Source organism: Barbatula barbatula (genome assembly GCF_947034865.1).
Source record: "Barbatula barbatula genome assembly, chromosome: 20".
In the NCBI taxonomy this organism is placed as follows: Eukaryota; Metazoa; Chordata; class Actinopteri; order Cypriniformes; family Nemacheilidae; genus Barbatula; species Barbatula barbatula.
Window position 1 is genome coordinate 15,929,262 of NC_136783.1, and position 7,461 is coordinate 15,936,722.

At 39.6% G+C, this 7,461-nt stretch overlaps 1 protein-coding gene across 1 annotated transcript in view; it reads right to left on the reverse strand.

The window, feature by feature from the left end:
* The window catches only part of arhgef10la (Rho guanine nucleotide exchange factor (GEF) 10-like a), a 100,157-nt gene extending 93,460 nt beyond the window's left edge, over positions 1-6,697 (reverse strand). Inside the window, exon 1 of the mRNA XM_079482983.1 lies at positions 6,383-6,697. The gene's annotated coding sequence lies outside the window, so the exon portion shown is untranslated. The remainder of the gene's footprint in view (positions 1-6,382) is intronic.
* Positions 6,698-7,461: the final 764 nt, after the last annotated feature.

Genomic DNA, 7,461 nt, shown 5'->3' on the forward strand with positions numbered 1-7,461 from the left:
TAGTTTTAACTGAGTAGGCTACAGTGTCCACATAACTGTCTTCAAATTTAGAACTCTTCTTCTCCTCTCCCTTCTCCAGCTGCTGATGAGATGGCGTGGACAGGCTCTGTAAACCAGGGCAGTCTGATGTTCTGTTTTACGCGGCCTTTATTCTGTGTATCATGCATGCAAATGTAAAGTCAGTCACACATTGCACTTTATGATTTGGTGAGTTGGACATCATTGTCCACCCGCAGAAAACCGCACTGTTGTATATTAATTTATAAAGCTATATGTGGGACACTTCCTCTCTACCTTTTAAAACCTTTTCAGTCTTAACTCTGGGAGTTATGAATTGCGCTCCTTAATAGTTTACCTTTAACTGTCTCCAGAGTGTCAACTAACTTGGGGAAATCTGCTTTTTCTTTTGCACCCTGGTCATGGAATAATTTGCACAAAGATTTACAGTTAACAACATTAATATATATCAATTAATTCAAGAATATTTTAAGGAATGTGGTAAAGCAGACATGTGTTTGTTTCCTTTAGAAAGATTTGAGCGTGATTAGGGGGTGCTGTATAACTTGTATTTGCATGTATTTTAATTGTTTTTAATCTTATTCTAAGTATGTATGGCCAGGTGCCTCTTGTTAAAGAGATCATTGATCTCAATGGGACTTCCTAGAAAAATATAGGTAAAATACAAACATAAAAAAAAGAATGTAAATGTGGCTAATTTAGTAGACTGCAGTGTTTTAACATTTACACTGAAACTTTAAGGTCAATAGTCTGTAATTTTGTCTTCATTCCTAATAACAGAAACATCTAATTTAGTCCTAAAAACAGTAAGATAAGTACAGCAATCAACCACAACCCTACCACATCATGTCTTTCAAAAAGCACATTCATTATGAAGCCACAAAATCCAAAGCCTTTTTTCTTCAATAGTGGACACCACACACAATGGCACTGTTGTGGTCAGACCTTAGGACAAACCCACAAAGGATTGTTTCTGTATTTGTCAGAGGAATGCCTGTTTGTTACATCATAGGTCAAAAGGTCACTGGTGTGTAAAGTGGTGGGACCAAGCACTGCTAGAAAAAACAAGTAACTGTATCTGTGTCTAATATTTAATTTATTCCTGACGGATCTGTAAAATACATGCGGTGCCATTGAGCCTATTAAGTCCCAAAATCAATGTCTGAGCACACAGACCAAAACATGCTTACACTTACATTTTAGGATGCATCCTAACTGATTTCCTTATAAGGTCAAATTGCTTGATGTTTGACATTGAAGAGTATGCTACTGATACAGACTGTATAACACAAAGCATGAAAGTCAAAACTGATTTCCCTTGTGCTATGGACTGATTTCACTCCGCTGCCATGTTGAAATCGAAAACGATGCAGAGGTGGGAAGAAAACCAGAAGGACATATAGACTACAATGGTTTGGACTACCATCGGTTGTCGGTAAAATGAATGATCAAATGATGCGTTTAAAAACAAACGTTAGATTGGCTGTGTGTGAGTGAATGAAAATCTCTTATGGCAGTTTAAAGGTAAAACAGGCATTCTATGCTTATATTGTCACATTTAAGATCATAAATCGTTTTAATAACTCCAGGTTGGTTGTCCAAACCATTGCAGTCTATCTGTCCTTACGGTTTTCTTCCCACCTATGCATAACTTGGTGGCGGTGTGAAATCAGTCTATTAAAGGGATGGTTCACCCAAAAATGAAAATTCATAATTTAATTGTCATTTCAAACCTGTATGATTTACTTTCATCTGTCGAACACAAAAAAAAAATATTTTGAAGAATGTTGGTAACAGAACAACAGCAGTGTCTTGGTTTTGTGTCCCTAGAAGTGAATGGATACTGTTGACGCTGTTGATGGGTCAGAATTAGGATTTTAACAGATACCAGTGTAAATGTTTAAAACATTTAAAAAATGTATAAGATATGTATACAGAAACTGATCTCATAAAGATATTTACAGGAGTTGGAAGTGTGATAACTAGTCCTGGTCCTCCCTATTTTCTATGAGCTTGCAGAGGGAGGGAGTGTGTGAACACGAGGAAACTTCCCCTTCCTCTTTTTATCAGCAGCCCATGTGTCCATCTCAAGAAAATGGCAGGGCTATTGAAAGATATGGCGAGCAGGATTCATACATGGAGTGGTGATGTTATCATTGCCCGCAGGGTATTAGACTGGGCCTGTTCTCAGGTTGTGCATCAAGAAATAAAAAAAGACAAATTATTCACAGACAGAAGGCACAGAATGTATTTACCAACTTCAGAGCATTCAGTTTTAATGTCAGGCTCCAAAGAAACAGCTCTTTACTCTTCTGTTTAAACAGCGGAACAACTACGCACACACCTCTATATGACCTCTATTCTGACAAACACACCTACCTTCAACATTTGCCATCTCAGCAATAGCTGTATCTGCAGACAACACACATAAACTATGCATGTCCAGGCTCTTGTCTTGTCCAGATTGGACTATTGCAATTAGGGCTAGGCGATCTTCCCAAAAAATCATATCACGATCTTCATAACAAAGAATCTCGATCCACGATCTTTATTGAAATGCAGGGCTGTAAATTAACCTTTTTGCCCATAGCACTGGTGCTACAGAGGTTTAAGGTTTTGTAGCAAAGGCCAAACAGTTGCACAGGTAGCAAACCGTCTGTTATCATTTTTAGAAAACACAAATGCACAGATCAACACAAAAATAGACTGGTGAACAACAAAAGACATACATTTTATATACAAATGGATTTTTTTCGGCCATATCATTTTTAGTTTACCCATTTCTTATTGTTCTGTGTTTAGTATGCAATAGTAATATATTTGTCCACATAAAAACACTGTAGTAGCCTATACTATAGTATTTACTAGGCCTATAGTAAACTGAAGAAAAATTCCTATAATAAGTGTGTTTAAAGTTGAATTACTAGCCTACAGTTGATCAGTTTACAACAAGAATACCACAATTTGATACATCAAATGTAATAGAACACTACAGTATTTCTTCATTTGAGCGTTTAGGTCAACCTGGGTTTTATTTTGACGGGTCGTCGTGAAGACGCCCCCACAAATAGACTCAAATAGTTTTTAGTGTTGTTCAGGGACGATAGTTTTTCTCAAACAGTGAAAACAGTTCAATGCACCTGAAATATACTCTCTGGAGAACTCTGAACATGATATTTGTGCGTTTATGTCCTGCTCATACAGTGAAACACACAAATCCATGAAGACGCGTGTGAAGCACGTTAAACTGTGCAACACATTCCCTCATACATGCAGAACCTACAGCTGACAGATTTAAATCGCGGTGCATCAATGTCATATGCCAATGGGTCTGTGCAGCGCTGAATGGTGACGAACACACCTCTTGTTTTAGACCACAGACAAGAATGTCTAAATTCATGATCCTCTCGATTCTGTTGAAAAGTGAATTGAGGACGCCTTCAAGATCGATCTTGATTTAAGATCGTCAGATCGACCACCCCTAATTGCAATGCTCTACTGGCTGGTTTTCCAGCTTGTACAACCAGACCTCTTCAGATGATCCAGAATGCAGCGTCAAGAGTGGTCTTCAACGAGCCGAAAAGAGCGCACGTCACACCTCTCTTTGTTACGTTGCACTGGCTCCCTATAGTCGTTGACATCCAATTCAAATCTCTGCTCTTGGCCTACAAAACCACCACTGGTTCGGCACCTCCATATCTTCACTCGCTTATTCAGATTTATGTACCCAGCGCTCAGCTATCGAACAACGTCTTGTGATCCCAAACGGAAAAAATCACTGTCACGCACACACTCTTCCTCATACCACATGATCAGCGGATTCTGTAGCTGTCTTTAAGAATCGGTTAAAAACACATATTTTCCATCAACATCTGACTCATCAGTACAGTCTTCTACTTCTTTTCTACTTTCCTGTTCCCCTCTCCCAAAAAAAAAAAGTTTCTTATATTGTGGTAGGCTAACTGAGACCAGTGTTACTGCTCCAATGCATTGTTGTTCTTCTGTTGCACAAATTGTCATGATTCTGCCGCATCATGTCATGTTTCTCTTGGATTAGTGGCAGGATCGTGACAGAGTCTCATGTCTTGTGTGGAGAGAGGCAGCTATGTCCTTCCATACACTCTCTCCGGTCTCGTCTCTGTTCCCATCCTCTCGTTTCCTCGTTATTGATTCATGCCCTTCACCTTGTCCTGTCTTGTCATGTTATTATATTCCCCTGTTCTGTCCTGTTACCCCCTCGTGGGTCTTTGTTTTGGAATTTATATTAAAGTTTTTGTTAACCCCTTACCCGCTGACTGCACCTGGGTCCTTTGTCCGTGTCTCACCCCGGTGATCATGACACAAATTGCTTCTATTGTTTCCCCTACTTTGTAAGTTGCTTTGGATCAAAGTGTCTGCCAAATGACTTGATGTAAGTGTTAAAATATGTGCTTCAAAAGGTTCTTCAATGCCATAGAAGAACCTTTAACATCTAAAGAGCCTTTCTGTTTCACAATTTCTTTGTGGCAAAAAAAGCTCTTCAAAAAGATATGGTTCCTTAAAGAACCTTTGACCTAGTGGAACCAAAATGTATTTCTGGAACCAAAATGATTCCTCAATTGCATCCCTGTGAAGATCATTTTAAGCACCTTTATTTGTATATAGAGTGTGGCTATTGAGACTAAAGAATGGTGAATAATGTTATGGTCAACCTGGTAAGTCTATTTAAAACAATAGTGCCAACAACAAAGGGAGTTGTGTAACCGGTCAATCATCTCTTTGAATCTTTAAAGCATGTGGTTTTGCATAAACCAATACCAAAACCTGTTTAGTTCTATTTTTACATGACATAAACCGCACGCTTTGTTTCAGAGGTTCTTACTGTGTTTTCCTCTTTCACTTGTCTGGCATTTAATGTTTCATAGTCTCATGTCATTAATGTACAGGGCAAGGAGCAGACAGGCCTTTAAATACAGCCGCAGAATAAATTATGAGACCATTCCAAATGTTAATTTATTCAGCATTTCTAGAAATATTATGTCCAGTTCAGTGCCTGTTGAATTTTACCAAAATGAAACCTCAGGACTGACATAAAGTCATCCAACAGCGATGTGAAAGACTGACAGCATGACAAAACCGTGAATGTACATGTACGAATAGTAATGTTGTATTGCTTAAAAGTGAATATTACTTTTTTCTGTCTTTACCGATTTTACATTTATTTGCTTGGCAGTGCATTTTTAAAAAATCTATAATACATATTTGTTATATATATAGTTACAAAGCCAATCAGTTCATATGGGGAAGATTAGGTGGCCGTGATGTATAGAGGCGAATGGGCGAATTGTGGGATTTTTAATGACCACAGAGAGTCAGGACCTCGGTTTAACGTCTCATACGAAGGACTGGTGCTTATTGACCGTACAGTGGCCCCATCACTATACTGGTGCATTCGGACCCACACAGACCACAGGGAGAGCACCCCCTGCTGGCCTTACTAACGCCTCTTCCAGAAGCAACTTTGTTTTCCCAGCAGGTCACCCATCAAGGAACCCACTAAGCCCTGCTTAGCTCCAGTGGGCAACCAGTCTTGGGCTACAGGGTGAATATCAGGATGGGTGTTTCACGGGAATTGAACCCACAATGTTTGCACTGCTAACATACTTTTGCGACACCCCTCAGGGTCTTGCCTAAAATCTTTGAACTTTTCCTAAATACTTTGTGGATGGGAAAACCCAATATCCAGTTTTGTATCCACCAAGAGACTCCATACCCGTCTGTTAAAACCGCCTGATCCCCAGCTGTGTCTCTTTGGAATAGGATGGAGAGAGACCACAAACAGAGTGCATTTGTTCCACGGCTCTCTTTTGGACATGCATGGACTCATAATGACACTGAAAGTTCATTGAGAACAAGGGAGAGACAGGAAAACTAGAGACAAGTGGAAAAATCATCCAAGATGCAGATTAGAAAGTCCCAAAATTGGCATGGGCACTTCAGTACCACAGCGTGTGTGATATTGTTTTGGAAATATTTGATAAATGGCTGCTTTACATTCTCACATCATGGGGTTTGTCATGGATCTGTGGAATATGATATAATCTAGGCTTCCTTTTAGGACTTCAGGGTTCCACATCCCAAGTGGACATCTGAGGTGAACGCTTGTACAGCAGCGCTGGTCAGAAGTTGCGCTGGTCAGAATCGGGTAATTGTCTGTTTGTCTTTAGGGTTGGGGAGATTTATCTATGTTCTCTCCTCCTGCTCCCCCCTCCAGAGAAAAGACCCTTTCGTGGTGCCCCTACCATTGTTGTATTATCGGCAAGCAAACTCAAACTGTTATTGCATGTCAGAAAAATGAGATTAATAGACCAACAGCACAACTCACCTTTTCTCCTCAGTACTTCCACATGAAAGCTTCAGCACCTCCCAAGAGGGACTTTAATCCCAACAACCTCCCATGCACTTCCTGCTACGAAATGAGCTGTCTTCTAGAGCACACCCTCATCCTTCATTTATCTCCAGCTCCTTCTGCTGAAGTGAGGCATCTGTGACGGCGGCGAATGCTCTGTGCTGTTTACTTTCCCACAGCCAGCAATAGTTCCCTGCTCCGTGCACCAACTGCTCCACTCCTACTTTCTCCTACTGAATGGGCCCCCCCTCCCTATACCAAGGGCTCCGTCACTCCCTGCTTTTCTCTTTCTCCTTCCCTCCCCTGCTGTAAGCATAAAGTCTCTTAAGCTCCACCAATGGCCGAGCTGCTGGCAGACTCTGTGTCCAGTTAAAGCAGGGTTAGGCGGGGCTTGGAGTGCTGAAAGAAAAATACAGAGGATAACGCTGCAGAGGGAGGGAGATAGAAAGAGATTACATCATCTCCAAGCAAGCCAAAAGTGGAATAAAGTATTATTCATTAAACACAAAATAAAAACCAAAAAAATTATATCTTTTTCATTTAGCTAGTAGGACAATGGAAATCTAGAAATAGCACTTTATTGTGATGACTTCATGTGTGTCACTATATGAACGTTTACCATTTTCCTAGAGAATTCTGTATATATCTAGAAATAAAAAATAATTTGATTAATTAAATAAATACATTGCATACACAAATTATGATAAACACAATCTCTATTTCATTTTGGTATTGTGATAAAACATTGGTTTTGTGCTGATTGTTAATTTGTTTATAAATCAAGAAAAAAAAACGCTCTATTCTAAAATACAGTACTTTCATTAATCTAAAAAGATTTAGATATTTCATGCACCAAACATGTCTCAAGTTATGCAAACTGATAGTTGGTAGCTCTATAATTAATTAAATTAGGTGAGAATCTCTTCAAAGTGTCTGAGGCATGTATGCAAGAAAATGAAGAAATGCATCCCTGCCGTCATCTGCACTACATAGATATGACCTGAAGGGGGAAGCAACCATCTATCGTCCATGTGGACAGCCAACCAAAACGTCAT